The sequence below is a fragment of the Sus scrofa genome, chromosome 13, assembly GCF_000003025.6.
Source record: "Sus scrofa isolate TJ Tabasco breed Duroc chromosome 13, Sscrofa11.1, whole genome shotgun sequence".
In the NCBI taxonomy this organism is placed as follows: Eukaryota; Metazoa; Chordata; class Mammalia; order Artiodactyla; family Suidae; genus Sus; species Sus scrofa.
Genome location: NC_010455.5, coordinates 170,270,039 through 170,296,841, shown reverse-complemented (window position 1 = coordinate 170,296,841; position 26,803 = coordinate 170,270,039). Strand labels below are relative to the sequence as shown.

At 32.3% G+C, this 26,803-nt stretch overlaps 1 protein-coding gene across 4 annotated transcripts in view; it reads left to right on the top strand.

The window, feature by feature from the left end:
* Window positions 1-26,803, top strand: part of CADM2 (cell adhesion molecule 2) — a 1,071,168-nt gene that overhangs the window by 456,273 nt on the left and 588,092 nt on the right. The window lies entirely within an intron of this gene.

Below are 26,803 nucleotides of genomic sequence, written 5' to 3'. Positions count from 1 at the left end.
TGCAGAACAAAAACAGAACAAAACAGACTTGGAAAAAATTATCTTTATCAAAGGGGACAAGTTGAGGGGGTGGACAGGGGATTTGGGATTGGCATATGCACACTTTAGGTAAAAGCAGTGATTGGCCAACAGGGACCTGAAGCACAGCAGAGAACTCTACCCAATATTCTGTGATAATCTATGTGGGAAAAGAATCTGATAGAGAATGGATGTGTGTACATGTATAACTAAATCACTTTGTTGTATGGCAGAAATTATACCATTGTAAATTAACTATACTTCAGTAAAACTTAAAAAAAAATAAAGCTTTGCCCCTTAGACATACAGGCAGTGGATTCTGCAGTCTACATAAAGAATGGTAAAGCAGTGGTTACCCTTTACTTCATTCATCTTGCTTATTCAAGATTATATTCCATCTGTACCCCAAGTTGCTACAAAGAATTGTTTTAGCATTTATATTTTGCAAACATGCTCACTGAATTTTCATTACCTACATACTCCATTGCTGTGACTAAGCAAATGAAATGTAGCAGTACCTTACAATCTGTCATGCCGAATCAAAACATTTCTGATTTAGGGGTCTCAAAGCTTTTAAGTATTTGTTTGTGTTTAAAGACATGGGTTGAATGTATCCTCTTTCCATCATGTCTATGAGATTCTGTTCAAGGTTAAAGTATAATTACTAATTATACATTGGTCAATGCATTTTACAGTGCAGTGGTTCTTACTTGTTTTTAGTTAAGGCAAAGCAAACACTTATTTTTATCCTGGGCTTTCCTATGTGAGAGGCATTATATGAAACAAAATACATAAAACAAAACAAAAAAACAAAATGTGAATTTTTAGTTGTATATAATCTTAGAAAAGTATATCTATTTTCACTTACAATTGTTCTTGTGATTTTTTGAAGCTATTTATATGTTTATTGTGTACTGTTTGTCTTGGGTATACATCGTCATGATTCTAAATAAGTAACTAAAAAATTGAAAAATTTACATAGCAGTGTGCCTGTGTATATCTAACACAGACAAACCTACTGATTCTCCCTTTAAAGTAGCTATTTGGGGTGGGGGTTGTGTATTTATGTGTGTCTATATACACATATAATGCCACATACTGATTCTTTAAATATATTCATGATATTGTCAGAGTCACTTAGTCATTTAATCTACATAGGCATCAGTTGTTTCATTCGTCAAGCAAGAAAGTTGGACTAACTGAACACTCAAGTCTCCTCTAGCTATTTAATAATAACCAAAACTTCTATAACTGCATTATTCTACCATTGCAGGTTGATTTCATTGATATTTTGTGTGTAGAGATAAACCAGTCTGCAGCATTTCATTGCATAGTTTTTCATTAGTACTTCAAGTAAAGGTCTTTTACTTAAAGAATTAAAATATTTCATGGAAGATATAATTCATATATAAAGGCCTGGATGAAGCTTTTTTTTTTCTTAATAAAAAGACTAGCTCCTCCTAGTGAAATGTTTGTAGGGGTTTAAAAAGTGTTCCTTTTATAATGTCAAAGTGTGTTTGTATGAATTATCAATGTCAAGAGAGGCATCACTATAACTCATACAAATTTGGAAAAAGTAATTGAAAAGATATGTTCCTATGTGTTAAACAGTTTTAAGTTGCAGAATAAGGTTGGAGAATATTTGGAAGCATGACCCCTACAACTATTTGTAAAAAAATATTTTTCAGATACAATACAATATTTAAATATGAAATATGCTTTCTTTTATCTAAAACTAATTCCACTAATTTATGTTAAAGTGAATGTAAGAAACAAATTATTAGGTTTTAAAATTCTCAAATCCACAAGAATATTAAAGGACTAAGAAAACTTTTGATATTAACTAATCCAGATATCTCATTTAAAGATATTAGAAAAATGAAGGAACATGAATAAAAGTAGATACCCATGGTCTCTTAGGTAGTGGAGTTGATACTAGATTTTTTTTTTCCCTGTCCAACAATCTTTCCAGCATACCAGGCTGCCTCACTTTCAATGCAGATTGGTTCCAGTGGATTATTATTATTTTTTTCTTTTTAGGGCTGTACCTGCATCATATGGAAGTTCCCAGGATGGGGATAGAACCAGTGATGTAGCTGCTGGCCTACACCACAGCCATAGTAATACCAGATCCAAGCCACATCTACGACCTATACCATACATAGCTCATGGCAATGCCAGATCCTTAACCTACTGAGTGAGATTGGGGATCAAACCCACATCCTCATTCATACTAGTCGGGTTCATGACCACTGAGTCATGATGAGAACTCCCTGGATTAATTTTTAAGTGAGTTCTTGTCTTATGGATGGCGGGTCTGGAATATCAGAATAAGGTTAGGAAAAAAGTATACCGGATAAGACTGAAAAGTTGTTCCCATCAAAATAAATGAACCATTTGCCTGGTTCCTGTGAGAAGATCTAAAGGATTAACCTTTCTCTTCCAATGAAACCAGAAAGTCAAATCAGTGAAGAAAAACCTACTAACCAAAAATTTGCTCTTTGTATACTTGGACTGCATTATGTAGAGGACTGGTAATAGCATTTGGAGTAAATTTTTTTTTTAATGTCATGTATAATCATAACCTAATTTTTCTGTCTCATAACTAAAATTCAATAAATAAATGAAAATAAAAATATCACCATATTTACTTGCTGGAACTCAGGGAAGTTAATTTATTTGATTTTATCTGTTATAATCCTGCATACAAATATGCACAAATAAACATACATGTGTATCAATCTCAAATTAATTTATAGAAAATACATTGAACAATAGATTTAGGTATGCTGTTCAGGCAAATAATTAATTTAAATTCTAATTCAATTTAGAGTTTAAATTGAAAATGCAGTATACATAATAAAAGAATAAATAAAATAATGCAATGACACATAAGAATATGGAATGAATGACTCATTTTTACCATTTGCAAGTTCACTTCCCCAAAAAATAATAGGGAGTTCCCTGGTGGCTCAGAGGTTAAGGATCAGTGTTTTCACTGCCGATGGCTGTTATGGCACAGGTTTGATTCCTGATCCTGGAACTTTATGCATATCGTGTGAAGGGGCAATAAATAAAAAGTTAGAAAGTTTATTTCCATTAAATTTGATATTTAGGTGCTCTAAAATGTTGTGACATCACTAAAATATAAATTCTCTGCCTACATATTTACTGGTGTTTTATATGAGAAATCGTAATCTTATGCAAATATATTCAATTTCTTAATCATAGTTTAGGTTTTCTTTAAACACTATGTGATAGCAAATAATTAATGAAACTATCATAACTGAAAAAATGAAGTGGAAAGAGTTTGAATTTCAAATTCAAATAGAACTGAATTTGAAATCCAGGTATATTACTTGGGCAAATTTCCTAATCTCCTTATTTTTTTTTTATTAAACAGAATTAACTGAAATAGTTTTGAGGACTCAATGGGATAACATATAAGCAAGCTAATTTAGTAAATTAGGAAACAATAAAAAAAAACTATAGAATCATTTCAATGTATTTTCTCTGGCTGTAAATCCTGACTTACAAAGATAGGTAGATAATCAACCTTAAATTGCAGAGTTCTAATTTCTTAAGATCAAACAATATTTTTACACATGTAAAGAAAATTAGAATATGGTCTTTTAATTTACATTTACATTTTATAATATTTAATATAAAGCATTCAACACAAAATGAACACTTAAACTGGAATAATTAAAATTAAGTTTCATTCAGAGAGAATGTGAATACCTCTATATTTTAATAATTTTTAAAATCTGTAGGATGAAGATCCAGTGCACAAAAATGAAATCACACAATGTTTAAATAACTTAGGATAATCCTGATACTTCTCAGTATTGGGCAAAAAAAAGATATTTCAATGATGTTTAATAATCATCTATAATTTGCATTGTTACTACTCCTTCAGAAAATAATTCCTGTTAATTCTAACCAGAAATAACAGCTCTGTCTCTGAAAACCCAGAAAGTTTTGTTGTATATCTTTTGTACACCTCAATTACTCCCTTGCGAAATAGGGGTTGCAGACCCCGTCATATATTCCCTTCTGGTCCGTTAACTCATTGTCTTATTGCTTTTTGAAAATTTCAGAGTGCCTAGCACAGTGACTTTCACACTGTTCTTGATAGCTTATTGGTTAATGAATGAATGAATTCCTAGTTTGGTATTTGCTATTCTGCGCACAAAGCTGATGTCTTTAAAATGACATTTTATTTAAATTACTACCCAACAATGTTATTCTAAAAATCTTTAAATCCATTTCGTATTTCAGAACACATTAACAGTGGTCAATAATTTAGCTATTAATGTGAAGTGTCATTTCACCAGGGATCCATCCTGTGAAATGGATGATATGGAAGCATTTATTTAAAAGAGTTTTAAAGTACTTATGTGCAGTCCAAAGCACTCAATTTCTAAGCTAAATGCTTCACTAGTTCCCTCTTTGTAAAGTCTAGATGACTTTGGCTTTAAATTAGAGAGCAGTGCTTCCTCATATTCTAACTTGAAATATCATCTACATTTTGCACACTATTTCAAGTGCTTCTGTCGCTCGAATAACACTTTTTCTAACATGTGGCAGTTTCAAAAGTTCTCATAGTATTATTTTTTTTGATTCTTAGAACAGCACCATTATTGTTTAAGGGAATTTTTTTCAAAGCTCATTTTATAGATTAAAACTCCAAGTCTTGGGAGTTCTTGGCATGGCTCAGTGGTAACAAACCTGACTAATCTCCATGAGGCCGAGAGTTCCATCCCTGGTCCCACGCAGTGGGTTAAGGATCCAGCATTGCTGTGAACTGTGGTGTAGGTAGCAGACTCAGCTCAGATCTGCTGTTGCTGTTGCTGTGACGTAGGCCAGTAGCTGCAGCTCCAGTTAGAACCCTGGCCTGGAACTTCCTTATGCCCATGGTGCAGCCCTAAAAAAACAAAATAAATAAATAAATAAATAAATGAAAATGAAAATGAAAAAAAAAAAAAAAAATCCAAGGCTTGAAGAATTTCAGCTTCTTTGCTCAAGGTTTCATTTGCTGGATTGAGTAACAGTGTGAGAATTAGTACCCAAGATGTTCAGTATTATGCCAAGTGCTTTTGCCTTTTCATACTTTTTTCTTTAAAATGATATAAAAATAGCATTACTAGAACAAAAACGGCCTCAGAAGATATTTAAAGATAAAGCAGAAAGAGAACAATTTGCATTAATGGAAACTTTCTGATGTCATTCAAGTCTATAGCTTGTTGATTGTGGTTTTTGTTTTTTTATTCTTTTGCTTTGTTTGATTTTGTTTTCATCTTAACTTGCTGATGTTTTCCAATGCATTTAACGTATACTGGTGTTTAAGGCAATTAAAACAAACAAACAAAAAGAAGGAGACAAGTAGTTATACCAAGCCATCAGTCTTTGTTCTTTTCTTGAGCTTTTTAAAAATTCTCTTTCTTTTGGGTTTTATAGAAATTCTCCCCTGGTTCATCCCAAGAGATTATCTTCAGATGAAATATCAGGGTAGTTCCAATTTTTGAAAGTCTTCTTGGTGCAGCAGGTGTGATGTACTGAACATTGTTCTATTTTTAAAACAGTGACCATTTGGGGAATGTAGTAAAATGTTTACCAAAATATTGCCTAAAAGTTATGACAGTATAATTTTATGAAAAGGAAAAATCACACTTATACACACACACAAACATGCAGCCTTACCAGCACACACACACATAGATACATATTCTTAAATTTTGGTTAGAAGAGTCATTTGGGAACTAATAAATTTTGGTTAGAAGAGTGATTTGGGAACTAATAAGCTTTCTGAGACAAAATAACATTCTAAAATTTAAAGTGTTCTGGTGTGTCAAAATGTTACAAAAATGTCAGTATTAAAAAAAAATAAAATAAGAAACAGGAGTTCCCTTCAAGGCTCAGTGGTTAGCAAACCCAAGTAGTATTCATGAGGATGCAGGTTCAATCCCTGGCCCACTCAGTGGCTTAAGGATCCAGTGTTGCTGTGAGCTGTGGTGTAGGTCACAGACATGGCTCGGATCCTGAATTGCTGTGGCTGTGGCTTAGGTGGGAAACAGCTCTGATTCCACCCCTAACCTGGGAAACTCCATATGCTGTGGGTGCAGCCCTAAAAAGACAAAAAAAAAAAAAAAAAAAAAAAAACCAGTTAACCTTTATTGCTTTATTACAAAATAAATTAATTAGTGTATATGTGTATGTGTAGTTTAATTTGAACAGTTACTTACATTTAATTGTAATGTATGTGTATATATAGGTAGTTAAATTTGATTTAAAATGAAATATACTGATCTCAAATGATAGAGCAACTCTGGAATGTATGAGAGAAAATAGTCACAATTTTTGTATAGATTGAGCACTGCGAAAGTTTGGTTATTAGTTTCTTATCCATTTTGCTACAATATTACAGGTAGAAACTACCATAAAATTAAAACTTAAAATGGCAATATTTCCTATGGTAAAAATTGATACATGTTGCAGCTAATATTAAACATTAACAAAAGGAAGCAGTGGTTAAGGATCCAGCATGTCGATGCTTTGGCTCAGGTCACTGCTGTAGCACAAGTTCGACCCCTGGCTTGGGAAAATCTGTAGGCTGCATGTGTGGCCAAAAAAAAAAAAAAAAAAAAAAAAAAAGAAAAGAAAAAAGTCAATTAAATATAGTAAGTATCCAAATTAAACTAAGCTTGCATCTCACTTTTTAGAAATATGAAAGAAATAATTAACACTTTTAGTATCAGAGTCCCACTTAGAAAATAGATATCAAACAGAAAGAGTGTAACTGAGGAAAAACAGGTAATGGTTGAAGGACTGAAAAAACAAATGAAACCATTACCACTCCTAGATTTAAAGGTGATAATGAGCTTAGTGTCTGAGATAAAAACCAGGATGTAAATCAACGTGTCCACTGGTGTCAAAATGTTAGAGTGCAATTATCCGCTACATCAAAATGATGGTGTCAAAATGCTTTCCCACAAAATAAAGGTTCACATTCATATAGACATTAAAAAATTCATCCAATAATACATACCCACTAATTCAACAAGTATTTGTCAAGAACCCTCTGAACCATACTGAAGTGCTTAAGCATTGGGTACAGTAACCATTGTTCTTGCATTTAGGGAATTTATATTTGATTGGGGGTATTAGCTATTAAGAAAATATTAATACATATAAACATATCATAAATTGTGGTATGTGCAGTGAAAATCAATAGCGTGATATAGTTTACATCTTCCTAAGTTGCCTTATGACTCAAGGCTGCCATAGCTTTTGATGGTTGCCTTGGTTGATCTAAGTAATTGAAAACTGCTCTATCCACATTCACAAGCAAAACAGCTTCACTGTACAGATACGCTATGCTGTGGTCAGCACAGCTGTAGTCTAAATAATATTCTAAATAAGTTAATGAAATTTTAATATATGCTTCCCCCAAATTAGTTTTTCCATGAGGATGATCTACATAATTAATTTAGTTAGCTAAAAAATAAAAAGTTTAAAAATTAAAGCCACAATAAAACATAAATGCAGACGATTTAAAATTCCATTTGAATTCAAAAGTAAATGGTATTTAGGGAAATATTGCTAAGTAACTCAGTACATGTCACTAATTGCACTAATTATTATTTTGTCACATTTATTACCTTCATCTTTCAAAGCATGAGTAATTAGGTGACAAAAACAGGTCTTATATTGTGATCAAACAATATTCTGTTACATCCACCCGACTGATGTCTTCAAAGAAAGTGCTGTCACAGTTTTACCAGTAAAGAACGTGTAAGTTGATAAGCAGAAAAATGTCTCAGTTTAAAGAACATAAGCCTAAGGCCTGGATGGACTTGATAGCATGGGTGAAGACATTCAAAGAAAGACTTCCAACAGAAACTAATTTAACACAATTCTTACTGTCTGTGGTATACGGATGCTCTTTTTTAGTATGTCCATTGTAACTCTTACTTAATATCACAGGATGCTATAAATGCAACTGAAAACTGCACAAAGGGTCTTCTCAGTAGAAGGGGAGTTTTATTAATGATTGAGCACTCTTTTAAGTACTGGACAGCAGCCAGAGGAAACACAAAGCCTATAAGCCTCAAACAATTATATGACTGGCTTCGGCATGGGAAAAAAGAACTCTGTGTGTGTTCATGTTTAAAAGATACTGGCCAATCTCGAGGGATATTCTGTCTCATGATAACAAAGATAGAGAGATAAAATATCCAAACTAACCCAAGCAAGACCAATATCATCTAAAAAAATTGCAAAATGAAAAATAATGACTGACACAGACAAAAATAATGAAATGACATAAAACGACTTTCTTTCCATGCTCAGTGGTGCAGAACTTTGAATCTTTACCTAACTAATTTTGACCCTAAGGGAGATCAGAAGCTGCTTTCAAAGGAGTGTTTTGGATCTGCCTGTCAGTACATCTGAAACACACCTCTGTTCATATTAGCCTACTTTCTGATTATAAGCAGTTTTATAACAAAAAGTCAGCATTGCTTGGTATCAGCAGACACCATTTTGAACTATCTATTATCTAGATGACCTGAAGCCTGATTGAGACAAATGATATTTGAGATTGATAGTCTATTTGGCAGCCATTCCTAGACATTGTCTAAGCTCTGACCCTATACCTACTGAGTCACTATAAAGTTAGATTTCTAGACCACACAATACTATAGAGATAGTATTATGTAACACTTGGCTATTAGGTTTCATATGTGAGTAGAGATGGCCATATCAAAATATTCATAAAGCTTTTGTATACCTACGTAAGACATTTCACAAAATATCATTCTTTTTCCTTATCTAACTATCCAAAAAACAAATTATTTTGGAGTTTTAGTGCTAAGAAAACATTAGTGTCTCTCAAAGAATGATGTGCTAACCTTTAATTATAAGGTACTCATTTCTGATCATGTTTCTCTTTTCCTTGGACTTCCGGGATACAGATATAATTTTGTGCTAAAAGTTCTTTTATGTTTCTTCTCTGCTTCTTGTATATTAATATTTTTAAAGTTTAGATGACTTTATTAGGCACAGCTGAAAATCCATTTTGAAAACTGCAAAGTATATATAATAAAGGAGCAAACTGATATGAAATTTAAATATATTTACATGGCTAATAATAATGACTATGACTTAAGTATAACTTGTTTTTACCAAACAATAAACAACTATTTATAGTGTCAGTTTTTTACTCTGCCATTTTTATATCAAATGCATTTCAAAAGGTAAAAGTATTATCTAATTCTCTTGAATTTTTATCGATGAGAATTTTTTACTGATTACTCATACATAAATAAATTTTACATTGAGTTTTAATATCAGTTTCATCATGATACTCTCTATCTAAAGAACAGCTTTATTCACAGGACAAAGTTGATATATGGAAAGTAGTGTATAAATTTGAATTCAAGAATTTTTTATCATTTCATAAAAAACTGTCAGTTTTTCTCACAAGATCACATTGATTTTAGAGCTTCTTTTCTATAATAAGCAGGACCCAAGCTGTCAGACTGTTTAATGACAAACATGGATATTTCCATTTTAAAAACTGATGATACTCTATTCAAGAGACAGATTAGAGTAATTTATTTCTATAAATTGTCAACAATTTTTATTTCAAGATATGTGCTGATTAAGATGTACTGCTGAAAAGTCAGACTTTTTTGGACATTGTTTCTAATCATCTTCAAATTTTTTATCAGATTTTTTAAAAGAAAAGATTTGTTATGAATCTCCTATTTTAACACTTGAATGTTACTGTGAAAGGAAGAATTAAAATATTAGTGGTATGGCTTTCTTTGTATAATTCACTTTCTCTAGCACAATGTTCAGTCTCAGACTACATAAAATTGAGCATCAGATGATCATGATTTTTACTGGAAATTTACAGTATATATAAACACATCAATCATTATCTTAGTTCTTAAAGAATTAAATAGTCAAGGACTCTATACTTATAAACATTACAAATCAGAAGTCTAATGTAAACTTAGCATTTATTTTTATTAGTGAGTACTATTGTGTTACAGATATGATAAAACCAAAGGATATATTTTAATTTATTTTTATTTTGTGGGAAATATTTCAAATTTTTCATTTAGGCTAAGTATTTTGAACTGATTTTAGACATTTTGGGGTGGGGGGTAATGTGCAGATGTGAAGGAATTCTTTTTGGCATTCAAAGTTTGCCAAAACACAGTCCTCAAGTGCTTTTCTACTTTTATTTCCCCTAGCTCTCTTTATGTTTTTGATATTTAAGGAAAAATGGGCTACTATTTTGCTCAAGAACACTTTATCATTTCCATCAAAAACTCTTTCTTTCACATTTCTCCTTCTGAAACACAATCCCTCCTTCAAGGTCAATCTCAACTGTCTCTTCCTGTATGATCTTCCTTAACATGATAAAAACACTTGTTCTTTTGAACTTTTAAAATGCCTTTTACTTCTCTTGTGGCATTTATTTTCCACATGTATCTTGTGGACTTACACAGGGTATCCTGTCTCTCCTACTAAATAACCTTCTTTGACAGGGCTTGAATCTTATCTATTCATTGTTCGCTGGAAATGCCTAGCTTCATGCTGTGTACATAATAGGAACTTCACAAATATATGCATTTATTATTTTATGTCATACTCCTCCTTTGCTTGTGGGAAGGACATCTTTGCATAATGAAAAGTCCTACTACAAAAACAACCATAAGCCTGGGCTCAATCTGCAACACAGTGGTCTAAAAGTTTTATTCATTCATTCAACAAATATGTATTGATCCCCCGTGGTTATCTATATACTGCCTGAGTTGGAAAGTAGAGAATTAGAAAAGGTCATATTGACCTGCATTTTGCCATTCTTTTCCAGAATGTAGGTAAAAGATCAATTTGATTTCTCTTCTCATTGCTTTTTTGCTTCTACTCTAAGACTAGAGAAGTGGTTTTGAAAGTGTGTTTCCCATTTTCATTTAAGGAGCTATTGAAAGGAAAAAGAATTGGGACCCAAGTGGGAGTAAGCTCTGTGTCTCTACCTTCTTCCTCTACCCTGTTCTGTCTTTAAGCAAAACAATGTTAACATTCTTTTTTTTTCTTTATTACCAAAATTTGGGGAGGGGAGAAAAATTCCATTTGTGGAATAAAACAAAAAACTACAGTGGAAAGAAACACCGTACTAAAAAGAAGGCAATCTCAGACAGGTGAATTACATTGCATTGTTTTATTGCATTGCTTTTTATGTCAAAGTTCACTGTCAGTATTCAAAATGGAACTTTTTTTTTTGCAAAGTTATAACAATTTAAAGGGAAATGTGTTATTTAATTCATAGAAAATCAGGCATGCTTATATAAAGTATAGTATTCCTGGAAACAAAATAATTTATAATAGATGCAGTGTTTAATTTCTTTAAAAAGATAAACTGGCATTGTTAGTTATTTTCTGGTTCACGGACACTCAAGTAAAAGCTACTTAATAGTGTACCTGGTTCAATGGCTTATATTCCCAGAGATCCTCTGCATCTTCCTCTTTTGGAGCAAAACGGCTGCAGCAGCCCAAGCATCTTGTCTTCTCATGATATCGTCCAAAATCAGGAAGGGGGAAAAAAAGTCTTTTCCTACATCTCACTAACCTTTTGATGGGGAGGGAAAATATCTCAGAAGCTGTCAGCATACATTCCTCCAGGTATGGGTTGATGGCCACACTTGACTAATAAGAGACTATAAATTGTAGTGTGTAGGCTTTTCAGCTTTGTCAGGGGTGGTGGACCCTACCATCAGGGAGAAGGCAGAGAAATGACTGCTTTGTACCAAATAGCAGTGGAGAAATGATTTTGAGCAGAAATACTTAAAAAGAAAAAAAAAAGCCAGATTCATATCTATATTAAATTAATGTGACCCTAACAAGATGCTGTATTTAAAGAAGTTGTATTTAAATACAGAAGTTGTATTTAAATAAACTGTATTTAAAGAAGTTACTTTGAATAAAACTGCATCATTTTAATTTATGATTTTTGCTTTTCTTACAGTATTAACATTGCAAATGGTTAATTGTACCTCATTTGTTTTATTGCTGATTCATTTTCAGTTTATTCACATTTGATTGTTGATTGTCATTTACTACTTTGCTTTCTGAAGAAAGATTAAAATCAAGTCTGTTTGAACTCTGCACACATTTTTGATTGTTGGTGCCATTTATGTACAGTGTGAATTAAGATGTGCTTGTATTTTTCCCTTCTTTGATGCTTTTTTTTATGTCCACTGAACATGTCCCTTTGTCACTGCATTGTTTCATCTTTTTATTTCTATTTTGTATCTGCCAGAGAAAAAAGATTAACATATTTAAAAGAGATTTACTTAACCAAAAGATAAATAATTTTTAGACTTTTTGTGAAAGAGCATTAGATACTGTGCAAATTATTTTCATTTCTTCTATCTCAACTCTTTTCTATCAAATATTGACACCTTAAACTATAGAAAACCAGCCATCTGATAACTGAGCATTTATATTTTTCCACTTAATGTTCATACTAAGCTTTACATATGTCAAAGTTCAGTGCTTTCCAACTAACTCAGCAGTGAACACTTCTTAAAATAGTAAAATATTAGAGGTTCAGAAAGGCTGCATTATCCATTTAACTTGTTACTAAAAAGTAAGGCCCACTCTGATGATAGAACTGAACTTTATAAAATATGCCAATTTTTCAGCTTACATAAATTAATAATTGATTTTTCACTCAGACACACTTATTGATTTATAATTAAAAGACCTTCAAAAGCTATTTTTAAGCTGTCTTGCATTCCAAAATGTAGCTGAAGTTGTAGAATGCAGGAATATCTTCAGTTTTTGAAGGAGCCTTGAAAGAATGCAAATATCCACCTAATTCCTATTTTCATGTAATTGCCTTTAAATTTCTACTGTGAGATTTGGTATTTTGCTTTATCATTATGATCTTTTTCATGTAAAAATCAACTTGGTAACAGTACATAAGAAGTTGGTAAAATTAAATATCAATTTTAACTACTGTGTTTTGAATTGCTATTAATGTGGTATAGGTATATATACATATATTCATATAAGTATGTATATTTATGTGTATATGTATGTATGTGTATTTTATGGCATACATTTTTTCCATACCTGTATGTATGTATTTATATGTGTGTTTGTGTTTGCGTCTATATGTATATATATATATGTAAGGAAAATGTATACCATAAAATTGCTTTAATGTTCTTTAATATTTTTTGGTGTACTTTATTCACCTTTGTTTTATATGTTATTTTAAAGAAAATGTGACCATCCCATAGGAATTTTCCTCACAAAACAGGAGAGTTGGTGGGGAGTATCCCTCTAGAAAAAAGTGCTAAAGTGGAAAAGGGGATACATTTTTCCTTGTTGCAGTGAAATATGAGCTCTGTCCTCAATGATGGAGAAAAAGAGAGATCTGAGAATGAAGAGGAGAAATTTTCTGTTATTTTTGCCTGAGACTTCCCTATCAATACACTGTGTTTTATTTTATTAGTTAATTAACAAACTTTATTTTTTGAGCAATTGTAGGTTCACAGCAAAATTGAGGAGAGAGTACAGGAAGTTCCTATATACTCCCTGTCCTCATTCATTTTCATTTTTTATCAAAAAAGCATTTGCTCTTGTTTTGGCATGAGGGGTCCACACTTTAAATAAGAGTTTAAGCACAGGAGTTTAACACAAAAAGGCTTGCCTCCTCACCTAGTCAACCCAACAAGCTGTAATACTACACTTCTCAGATAATCTCTATGAGATTTCAGACACAAGTCAGCAAGTTTAGCAAAGACAGGCAGAGATCATATTAGGAGGAAAGGTAGTGAGGAGTATCTTAAAATAAGTTGCAATTATTTTCCTTTACACCATTACTTTCTTTTCTACACATTCTTATAGCAAACATTTTTATTGATATTTTTACTGAATTTTTTATTGATATTTTAGCTTACTTAGAAAAAGAAAGTTTAGCCACAATGAGTCTATGGCTCTGAGTACTCAGTCATATTATAACTCAGGAGAAAAGAGGTAACTTTCTGCTCTCAAAATCTTTCTTCTACTTGTTTTCTTACTCCCATCTCTAATTGTCACAAATAACCATGTCAAGTTCTTCATGCCTTTGGGCTGAGTTTTACAATAATCTTTCATTTTTCAATCCTGGCTTGTTTTGATCCATTCTATTTAACACCATTAAAGAATATTCCCAATACACAAAGTTTACACAGACAATTCTCTACTTGGAAAGAAAGAGAGAAATTATAAAACTTCCATTGTCTGTTTTCCTGTCCTCTATTGCTGTCTAATTGATATGAAATTTTACATCCTGAAATAGTTGACCCAAGTGAAATTCATTCAATACATATAAAGTAAAGTTGAACATTGTGGAGTATAAGAAGGCAATGACTATTCAGGGGTCTGGAGCCTCCACTGCTACTGTGGAACTGAGCTGGAGAAACGTGCTTTGATTCCATAGTACCTTGGCCCAGTTATTTAGATAGAAACATCAGTAGAATAGGCAGGAAGGGCAATTAATCAGGTTACTATTGTCTGATAAATTGATCCCTTAGCACCACTCAATTCCCTTTGTTCTAATTCTGGGCCCTCAAGAGAAACATTTAGTCTGTAATTTCACTCCTTAGAGAGCCTACCTACCCAGGGGGGTATGCCCTTGCAGATGACTTGTCCCAGTTGTCAAGCCCCAGAAATTCCCTCCAGTGTAATTTAAAACATTGGCATTCAAGTTTATGAATTAGCCTCATGTGAATTTATCTCTAGTGACTTGCTCCCCCAAGACCAGAACACTGGTAGCAATTTGACAAATCCACATTTCTAACTCTACACCAAGACATGGCAATTCCATTAAACTATGTAGTTCTTTCACATCCTGAAAAAGTAGCCTAAATCACCTACAGATGTTATTAAAAACAAGTTGGTTTGGCAGTTTATTAATTAACCAATAAAATAAAACAATAAATTAAGAGAAAAGTCACAGGCAAAAATAATACAATCTTTCATATTTCCATTCCTGGATCTTTCTTGTTCTCAGTCATTGAGGACAGAGCTCATATTCACTGCAGCAAGGAACAATGCATCTCCTTTTCTGCCTTAGCACTTTTCTCTAGAGGGGTGCTTCAAGTGCTTTGCCTCTCCAAAAACTACCTTCTGTTAGTATACATAAGGAATATAAAAATACAATACCTTTTAAAATCACACGCCCCCAAAATTAAATACCTAGGAATAAACCTGACCAAGAAGGTGAAAGATTTATATGCTGAGAACTATAAAACATTAATCAAGGAAATTAAAGAGGTTTCAAAAAAATGTAAAGATATTCCATGCCCCTGGGTTGGAAGAATTAATATTGTAAAAATGGCCATACAACCCAAAGCAATCTGCAGATTCAGTACAATCCCTATCAAATTACCTAGGTCATTTTTCACAGAACTAGAAAAAACAATCCCAGATTTATAGAGAACCATAAAAGACCCAGAATTGCCAAAGTGATCCTGAGGAACAAAAAGCAAGCAAGAGGCACAACTCTCATAGACTTCATGCAATATTATAAAGTTGCAGTCATCAAGACAGTGTGGTACTGGTACCAAAACAGACATACAGACCAATGGAACAGAATAGAGAACCTAGAAATAAACCCAGTCACCTATGGTAAATTAATCTTTGACAAAGGAGGCAATAATATAAAATGGGAAAAGACAGTCTTTTCAGCAAGTGATGCTAGGAAAACTGGACAGCCACATGTAAATCAGTGAAATTGGGACACACCCTCACACCATGCATGAAAATAAACTCAAAATGGCTTAAAGACTTAAATGTAAGGCAAGACACGATAAAACTCCTAGAAAACAATATAGGCAAAACATTCTCAGACATCAGCCTTACAGATGTTTTCTTAGGTCAGTCTCCCAAGGCAATAGAAACCTTACAAATGATTTCTTAGGTCAATCTCCCAAGGCAACAGAAATAAAAGCAAAAATAAACCAATGGGACCTGGTTTATTTAATGAAACTTATTTAATGAAATGGTTTCCTTTTATACAGCAAAGGAAACCATTAAAAAATAAACAAACAAACAAAAAGACAGCTTACAGAATGGGAGAAAATAGTTCCAAAGATGCTACTGACAAGGGCTTAATCTCTAAAATATACAAACTGATAACAACTCAACAGCAAAAAAACCACAACCCAATTGAAAAATGGGTAAAAGACCTATATAGACATTCCTCCAAATAAGATATATAGATGGTCAACAAGCACATGAAAAAATGCTCACCAGCACTAATTAATAGAGAAATGCAAATCAAAACTACAATGAGGTACCACCTCAAACCAGTCAGAATGGCCATCATTAACAAGTCAACAAATAACAAATGCTGGAGAGGGTGTGGAGAAAAGGGTACCCTCCTACACTGTTGGTGGGAAGGTATATTTGTACAACCACTATCAAAAACAGTATGGACGTACCTCAGAAAACTAAACGTAGAACTACCATATGACCCAGCAATCCCACTCATCTGGACAAAACTTTCCTTGAAAGAGATACATGCACCCGTATGTTCATTGCAGCACTATTCACAATAGCCAAGACATGAAAACAACCTAAATGTCCATCAACAGATGAATGGATTAGGAAGATGTGGTATATATACACAATGTAATACTACTCAGGCATAAAAAAGAACAAAATAATGCCAGTTGCAGCAACATTCCTGCAACATGCCAGGTTCCAACATGATGGAACTAGAAACTCTCATACCAAGTCAGGTGAGTCAGAAAGAGAAAGACAAATATACCATATGATATAACTTATATCTGGAATCTAATATAGGGTACAAATGAACTTTTCTACAGAAAAGGGACTCATGAACTTGGAGAACAGACTTGTGATTGCCAGGGGGGAGGGGGATGGAGCAGGATGGACTGGGAATTCGAGGTTTATATGTTCAAACTATGGCATTTGGAGTGGCTAAGCAATGAGATCCTGCCGTATAGCACAGGGAACTATATCTGGTCACCTGTGATGGAATGTGATTGAGGAAAACGTGAGAAAAAGAATATATATATATAGTTTAAGTTAACTATAATGGAAAAAATAAAACTCATAAAAAACAAAAAATAAATAAATTGTCATTTGTCTGAAAAAAAAGAAAACTACCTCCTGACTTTGTTCTTGTTTTTTGTTCCCTACAACTCTGAGCTTCCCTTTCCCCCCTACCAACTCTCCTTTTTTTTGAGGAAAATTCCTTATGGGATGGTCATATTTTCTTTAACATAACACATAGCACAAATATAAATAAAATATAACAAAAAACATAAAAGAGCATTAAAGCAATTTTATGGTATACACTTTTCTTACATGCTTCTCTCATTTTCTCTCTCCATTTATGTAATATATATTATGGGATATATTATAATACATTGTAATATATATTATAATACATTGTAATATATATTATATTGTATATAATATATATATTATATTGTATATAATATATATATTATATTGTATATAATATATATATTATATTGTAATATATAGTATATTATAATATATAATTTATATATTATATGTTAGTCTGCATTAGTTTCATTATAAGTCCTTCCAAGACCCGGACATTAAAGATACAAAACACTAATTTATATCAGTACCTTGGGGATAATATTTCAGAAAGATTCTCTTAGTAAATTCTTATGCAAAAATAAAATTCTATGATAGTCTAAGCCTAAAATCATATTTGCAATTCTAGAAAAACAAAAGCTTTGGAAGTATTAACACTGAACTCTAGTGCCTTTGGTATGCATTGTACACGCCCATTAACCAGAATCATATCATGTAAGTCTTTTGCATTTTGAAAGTAGTGCAACCACATTGCAGTAAAAAACAGCTCAGTGTTAACCTGGTAGGTCTAATTCAACAGATATTTATGTTTAGGAAACTTACGTGCATTTTAACCTCTGGCATAGGGCAGTTATTATACCAAGTGATCCCTCAGTTTTCTCATCTGTACAAGAATATAGTACCCTGTCAGGGTGATTACGTTATTTAACACATATAGAGTGCTTAGGACATTACACAAAACAAATTTAGTTCTTGTGATTATGTATTCTCAAATGCTGTTTTATCACAGCATATTTGAAAGTCAGAGAATTTTTCTTCATTTATTTGTGACTTTGTTGGGACCACCATATTTATGCTCATTTCCTGGGCCTTCTGAATGTGAAACAAGTTCCAGTGGCTGTGCAGGCTAAAGTATTTCCCCATTGTTCTAACAGGTTTTGAACAGCAGATACATTCTAAGTGGCTGTTCCCTATGCTTTTGTTACAAGATACGAGTAACTATAAATTTACTTGACTTGGATTTGGTTAATCTGAACAAGTCTCTCTCTCTCAAAGAATGCATTTCTAGTATTTGAGACCTTTGGTCAAGAATTCTCTTTTGACCCAAAGTCGGAATAAACTTGGTGATCCTTTGCATCTCTGCCCCAGTTTATTCATATTGTCATAGTATCTGTTCTATTTCCTTTTAGATAAGAAGGGATTCTAATTATTTACAAATTTTCAAAATGTGTATCAATAAATATCTATAGATAAGTGAGATAAAACTCTCTTCTCTAAATTTCAACCTCCATTCTTCACACTTGAATACATAGCCATGTCATTTTGCTGTGATACATAAATAATTTTCTTCAAAAATGATTCAGGAAATTATTTTACAGGAGAGCTCATAAGTAGGTTTAAACAACCAAAAGTTCAACTTTTTAAAATAATATTTAGTTCTTTTTTAGTGCCCTAAAACCTCTATACTATCATACTCTTTTTTTTATATTCCTGCCAAAAGAAATTAAAGATTCGCAAATTATAATAAATTTCATGTATACACTTACCTGACATTTTAAAATATATTATTTCCATAGGCCTAATGTTATTGAAGTGTAATATCTGATGCAAATGGAAATTTTACTCTAGCTTTGGTATACCATACCTTTCTCTACTTTGGTGATCAATATGTAGTTCTCCAAGATGGGGTATGAGCAATGAAGCCTAAGATTTTACTTTCCCCTCATAATGAGTATATTCTGGTATGAAGCTCTGAAAAGAATTTTTGTGAGTAATGAAAACTAGTTACCACAACTTTTTTATATATTTATGAATGACTTTGACATGCTAAAAATCTATATCCTTCCATATGTGTATAAAATTTAGACAGATTTGGAATGTGATTATATTTCTTTTTAAGACTGATTCTTTTTTTTTTTTGCTATTATGATACAAAAAATGATCACTTCAGATCAAGCTCCTAAAACTTACTTTTTCGCACTCCTCCATCTTGAACTTTTTCCTTGGAGACATGTAATGAAAAGGACAAAAAGAAAAAAAAAATTTCATCTGTATGTCTCTTTGGAAATTCAGGTTTCTTGAAGATCAGGGACAGAACTCAATAGATCCCTCAATGTTTAAACTTTCTGAATATGACATGATTTGTAATGTAGAAGTAAAGGCACATCAAAGTTGGCAACTCAAAAATGTGACCTGTCTATTGTATTTAACTTTCAGGTGAGTTCATGAGTTTCTTCCTGCTGTGTCTCTTTCCTGTCCCATTTTAGGCAGGTGGAAGAATAATAGCAATGATTTTTCTATGTTTTAATAGCATAGTTTATATGAGAATTCTGTTAGTTTTATCATTTAAAAAACAAAATACAGTATCTGAATAATACAAGTTTACAGCTCTGTATATAAAAAATATAAAATTATATTCAGTATTTTAATGCAAAGTACTATTTTTTATTAAAATATAGTTGATAAAATATAGTTGATTTACAATGTCATGTCAATTTCTGCCGTAAAACAAATTGACTCAGTCATACTTTCAATACAGTCTTTTTTATGTTATTTTCCATCCTTAATCCTAAAATAGATAGCTTTAGTTTGGTTGATTTAATGTCCTACAGCAATATTCTGGTTTTTTTTTTTTTATTAACCTATGCAACACCACCAATAAATGATCCATTAGTTTTAAGGCATACTAGTTTTTGTGTGTTTTCATAAGGCAATTATTAAGAAGCATAACAGGCATAGTCATATAAGAGATGCAATATGTTTTTGCTTAAATGCTGTTTCAAAGAGCTTGAGATACCTGGTTTCAGATATAATAATCATTAGTAGCTACCACTGCCATCCGGCATCTGGGCATGCAGTGAAATTGAGAAAAAAATGTTTATACTCAAAATTATAACTAATGAGTAATGAATACTGTGAAATAATACATTCATACATACAACTGAACAATTTTTAGTTTTTAATACCTCTCCACCAACTCCAACTTTATGTATATCAAGCCCAAATTCACGTCACTATTTTCTGTGAGTTACATTCACCTGGATCCAAAGAGGAGTCATTGGCGATTTTATGTTTTACAGAGTTGAAAAGAAAGGTAAGGATATTTTTATGCTTAAATTTTAGCCTGTCCTAATATCTGTCCTTGAAGATTGTAGGCATATATGGCTTTTCTTCATTATATCATACCCTTTCCCTATAGTGAAAGAACTAATCAAGAGCTTATTGGTAGTCATTAGAGCTCTATAGATTAATAATATAGGGTAAAAAAAGATCAAATGAACACACTAATTCAGTGTAACATACATAGGTTATGTTTCTGTTGATTACTTGGAAGTTATCTAACTGAAAAAAAATTACTTAAAGACCATTACAGAAGGGATGAAAAATGGAATATTTTTTTGAAAGCAGAGAATTGCTAAACATATGAAGTACTTGTGTTTATTTGTTAAAGCAAGTAACACTGCATTCTCTAAAGGAGAATATATTTGATCTTCCATTCAATGATCTTATATCTTTGTAGATAAATCTTTTTTCTGTATGAATAGATATAATTCTAAATACTGTGTGCTTGTCAGATCCATGAAGTGACTTGGAGAAGGCCTTATTTTCAAAATTATCTTGTCAATTTCATTGTGACAGTAACAGAGGCAGGTAGCAGCAGTTTTCTTCTGATTATGTTAAAATCTCATCTATTATTTAGTTTAAAGCTGACAGCATATATTAAGGCTTAATGAAGGCTTTCAGTAATTTCAGACTAAATTTATCTTCCCTAATTTTATACATTTTTGTCATTTGAGGGTTATAATTTGATCAAAGGTTAATTTCAGGAGGAGTTTTTCCAAATTATTTCAACATTAAATAAGTAGAGCATGAATTTTGGGGAAATATATCCACATAAAACTATTTTTAGCAGATATGGAAATATAAGACAGGCATTGAAGAAAAATTTGACTTTTTTTCTAGTAGAAAAATGTAGTTACCATTTTTGTCCACATTCTTATCCAGTAGTCATCAATCTAGCTGGTCCTCTCTACTCCTTAGCCGTCATCATAATTCATAGAATATGAATTGTCTCAATCTCAGTGGAAAACACTGGACTTTAATGATCTGAGGAGTAGTATCAGTAATTCCACAGGTAAATAAAAGACAAATACTTACGTGAAAAATATGCTTAAGGGCTAAATATTTTAACAATAATTGAATTTAGTTCTTTCCATTTTTTTTTTAAGAAAAATCATATTACTTGTCTGTAGTTTCCTTTCTCCAACAGTTTTCTCCCATTGGATGGTGTCAGCTTATAGAGAATGTTTTCAGCCACTCTTGGAAAATGTGAATTCCTAGAGCTCAGAAGAAAGAGAAATTGCTTTTACTTTCTTCTCACATTCTCTCTTGGAACTAACTTAACATTTTGATCCAGCAGAGAATTGGTCTCCTGTAGCCAATACTGTGAATAACTGCCAGCTTCAATGCTTTTTCAGAATTCTCTAAATGTTATGTGGAAAACAATGTCACAGTACATATGTTGAGGTTAAAACCCCTCCTAGCCAGATACACAACCTAAATTCTTTTAACAATTGCCATATGTCAGCAAAAGATATATGGTCTATTTTTTATGTAAAAGTGTGCCAAGCCAGCATTTGTGAGTTAAAACAAACCTGAATTCTAGCAAAAAATTGTGAAGAATTTGTATATTAATAAATTATATTTTGAATGACACAATTTGTCATTTAATGCATAATTTCTATAAATTAAATTATGATAATAATCTTAGGTTTATAATTTTGGTATATTCTATTTATTTAAATCATTTTCTATCAAATTATCACCTAGTTAAATATTAGGAAATAGTTTAGAAATGCTATTTACATTGATTCTTAGAAATGTAATATGTTTTACAATATTGAATACCTTAATTATTAAAAATTTAAGGATAGCAGTTATCATTGATAATCTGCCAGTGTTACATTGTAAGTTGTACATTTACTTCAAATTTTTTTATCTAGAAAATGTGACCCAAATCCATGAGACATAATAGAGATATCAGGAGAGTTGAGCATATTCCAAAACAATAGATCATAAAAAATTCAGGGCTAAATTTTTTTAAACATTTTATTTACCTCTCTTAAATATTCTTTTGGTACTTTAAAGAAATTACTAGTTGTGAGTAAAAGAGTTTTTTCTCCAATGTGTGAAGAATGTTGAAAGACATAATAGGACTTGTCAAATATATTGACACACATATACTTTTATCTAAACTGCTGTCTTAGTTTGGGTTTCTGCAAAAGCTAACCCTGTTGTAGGGACTTGTATGTAAGTAATTGATATGGGTAGTGATGTCAAGAAGCACTGGTTATAGAATAAGGAAGAGATTCTCTTTTATGAAGAAATTTCAGTGAAGGCGGTTACCACTGTAGGCACCTGGAGCACAAGCTTGTTGGCAACCCCTGGGGGAATGTATAGAATCTGAGAAAAGCTGAGGTTACTGGATATTTAGTCATCTGTCATTGGCAGAAGACTCTTCCTGTGGAGGGACATTATGTCCCCACTCTTCTTGCCTGTCCCATTCCACAGTTTGCATGTGCAAGTCATAAAAAACTTCAGGCTTAATGTTGCAAGGGTTTACAGCAAAAATGCAATATGTGAGTGGTCAGTGAGTGCCATGGATATATGAGCAGAGTATCCACAACTTCTATTAAACATGGACTCAGTTTTTGATTTGAGAGTGGAAGGAGTAAAGAAATCATCTTTGTAGATATCTATTAGTGTATACTATAAGGCAGTGTGATAAAGTTATTTTTGGAAGTGGATTAAAGAGTTGTATAATTTAAATTCAGATGGTAAATGTAATAATACCTCAGCAAGTTTGTCTATTAGGAATGTGATTGAACTGCAGTTAAATAAGAAACTGCTCATTACTATAAGCAGGTATGGAAAAGTAACAAAAGAGACGCATCCTATGTGGGCAGGCATGTCATGCAGTAATGGCATCTAAAGAGACTCAAAATTTAATTCAAATAATAGAAGGGATTAGAACTGGGTTTTTTCAAACAATGTCAAATATCTGTATATTTGGGCGTTAGATAGGAATGCACTACGATATAGAAACTTTGTAAGAAAGAGAAAGGAAGAAAGAATTCAACTTCAGCTAAGGAAAGATATCAAATGGGCTGTGATTCAAGGCCACTCTGAAGCTCACAAGGTGAGAGAATGGATAGTGTACAGTGTAATATCTCATGTAAAAATTAATGAAGAAAAAAACTGAACAGAAGTTCCAATCTTTCAAGGAAGGCTAAAATTGGCTACAGGATTTAAATCCAGCTTTTAAATGGTCTGTTTATTCACAAATCTATCATACATGCCTATAATTGTGTCTGACATAGAGAAAGTGTTCTATAGCTATTATTAGAATGGACAAATGTGGGTACTCTGATTCGTTCATTGGTCATTGTGTCCTGAGGTGATGAAACATGATGAGCCAGGCAAAGAACATTTTTGGAAAGGAAGGTGGTGTTAGAGAAAATCAGAAGAGGAATTCAGCTGGACCATTCAGTACTCAGTACTAGAAAGTGACTTAATTCAAATTTCTATTGGATTTAATAATGTCTATTTATATTCAGACTGCCTATTTGAATAATACCCTGGACAAAATGGAAGGATTTAATAGGTCTAGATTTCAGAAGAGTAGAAAAAAAATGAGTCAATCATTTAACACTGTCTTCAAATAACTTACAAACTTTTTATGGATATAAAATATGTTTGTATTTTCACACAATCAAATAGCAATGCAAAAAATATGTATATCATGAGGTGGTGATGCAGAAATTCATGTGAGGAATTAGCATGCAAGGACCACTTGGTCTGGAATAATGATGTCCTAGGAATAAAGATAAAAATAAATTCAAAAACTTAAAAAAGCAAATCTGTATGCTGAAATATAAGTGGACTTTGTGATTCAATATAAAAGTGGAGGAATAGAGGAAGGAATTACATGGATTTTTATTAGATCTTAGAAAAGGAACTTTGTGAGAGTTTAGTAGTTTAAAATGGAAAAAATGAACTGATAATCTTTTTCTGCAAATGTTCAGAGTGACTAATGATTTTTCAGAGAGATTTTAGAGGAAATTTTAGCAATTGTAGATAGTAAAAAATATTTTCCAAGGTTATTATTGTAATTTTAAAATTCAGCGATACTATGGGTGTGTTATTAGATTTCAGATGAAGAGATGACTGATGTGGCACAAGCAGGAAAACTATTGGTGTGAAAACCAAGAAAGTCACAAATAAGGACATAAATTAAAAGATTTCTTCATTTCTAGCTCCCTAACTTCTCTCTCAAAATACACTGCTTATCCTTAGCCCTTGATAAAGTCCAATGTTTAACATGTTGTACCCAATTAATTTGAAATGATATCCTTTGTTTTTGTGATATATTAAAAAACATTAAAATACATGAAAACTCCACAGCAGTATGCTGCAGATTTCTCATTTTATTCATGCTATTTTTAATTGCCATAGTACTCAGTGGTTACCAGTATCACTTAGGGAGAAGCTAAACCTCTTCTAACAGACATTGCAAAATATAGTGATTTTTTTTTTTCTTTTTAGGGCCACACCTGCAGCATATGGAGGTTCCCAGGTTAGGGGTCAAATTGGAGCCGCAGCTGCTAGCCTATACCACAGCCACAGCAACGCAGGATCTGAGACATGTCTGCAACCTATACCACAGCTCACGGCAATGCTGGATTTTTAGCCTACTGAGGAAGGCCAGGGACTGAACCTGTGTCCTCATGGATGCTAGTCAGATTAGTTTCCTCTGAGCCATGACAGGAACTCTGTGTGATTTAAATACTATAGATTTCTATGTTTCTGTCCTGCAATAGCCTTAAAGTGAGGGAGTGTTCCAGGCTGTTCAGGGGCTCAGTTCCATATCATCACTCAGGGATGCAGGTATTACTGAACTTGTCCCTCTGCCATGTTACGGAATGTCGACTTCTTTTCCACATGGTCCCAGCTTGGTAAATCCATTATTACAGCTTCCATGAATTGGGAAAAAAGCCTGGAAGAAAATAACACCGAAGTGTAAAGTCCCAGGCTCATAAGTGATATATTTTATTTCTGTTTAATCCTATCAACAAAAACTTAATTACATTTAACTTCAAAGGAATCTGGCAGCCATCTGCCCTGCTACAAATATATTGCTAAGAAGAGATGGAAAACCAAAATTAGGTGAACTCTAAGCAATCTGGGCCAAATACCAAAAATAAAGGCAGAACATGTGGTATGAACCTACTCAAATGATCAGGGTGTTTGAATGTTTTAAAGTTTACATTTCCCTAAGAGTATTCATCTTTTGGTAAGCAAAATAACATGAAAATTGCTATAGTAGATTTAAGGATAATCTACCCCTGCTTTCTTTCCTGGTTGTATTTTTAGTACCTTTGTCTTTACTGGGAAAGTTTGTCTCTGAGACAAAATAGAACTAATTGGCATTATAAATATACAATATTATTTTTGTTAAAAATGTCTTTGTAATAGCTGTATTTTAAAAAATTAATATCAGTTTGTACATAAAAAAATACTAATCCTAATACAACAGGTCATTTTATTCTTTATACATTTTCTCCACTTTAGGGACTCTAAGAAAATCCCAATTCAAATTTAGCCTTCAATCTCTAGGTAAGTGTAAAAGGATTCTTTAACAGACTATATACAACTTGACGGCAGAAGCTTGGAGTATTTTAAAGTAATCCAAAGTTTTCTTATTTCTGGTGACATAGTTTAATGGCATGATTAATTTTTAGTTATATGTATATAGACCATATATACCACAGTCTTCCACTACTACTCAAAAATTCTTTTTAAATTAGCATTTACTAAATATTATTCATTTCTCAATTGTCTATTTTGTTCATTTAATTGCTTGCTAAAATATTTTTAATTATTCAAAATACTTTTCTTAACTATTCTCACTTGCCCCAGAGTAAATGTATAACGTATATTTTCACACACACATATGCTTATAAATAGACTATACAAGAATGTACAGATATAGAAAGCTATAGAAATATAGACATTGACATGGATGTAGATATGTACAGTTCTACTCTGTGTTCCTATATCTATTATGACTTTCCATGGACATTTACAGAACCTGGGTCATATTAGGAAATATAATACACATTTATGGAAATTATAAATTTAATATGAAAGATTTTAGTGAATAGATTTTGGCGATTATGTTTAAAATGATCTTTATTCTTTCTGTTTGGCATGGGTAATTTGGAGCTGGTCTCATATCTAGTTGGGAGAGATAAACCTTTATTAAAAGTCTAGGAGTTCCTGTCATGGCACAGTGGAAACGAATTCAACTAGTATCCATGAGGATGCAGGTTCGATTCCT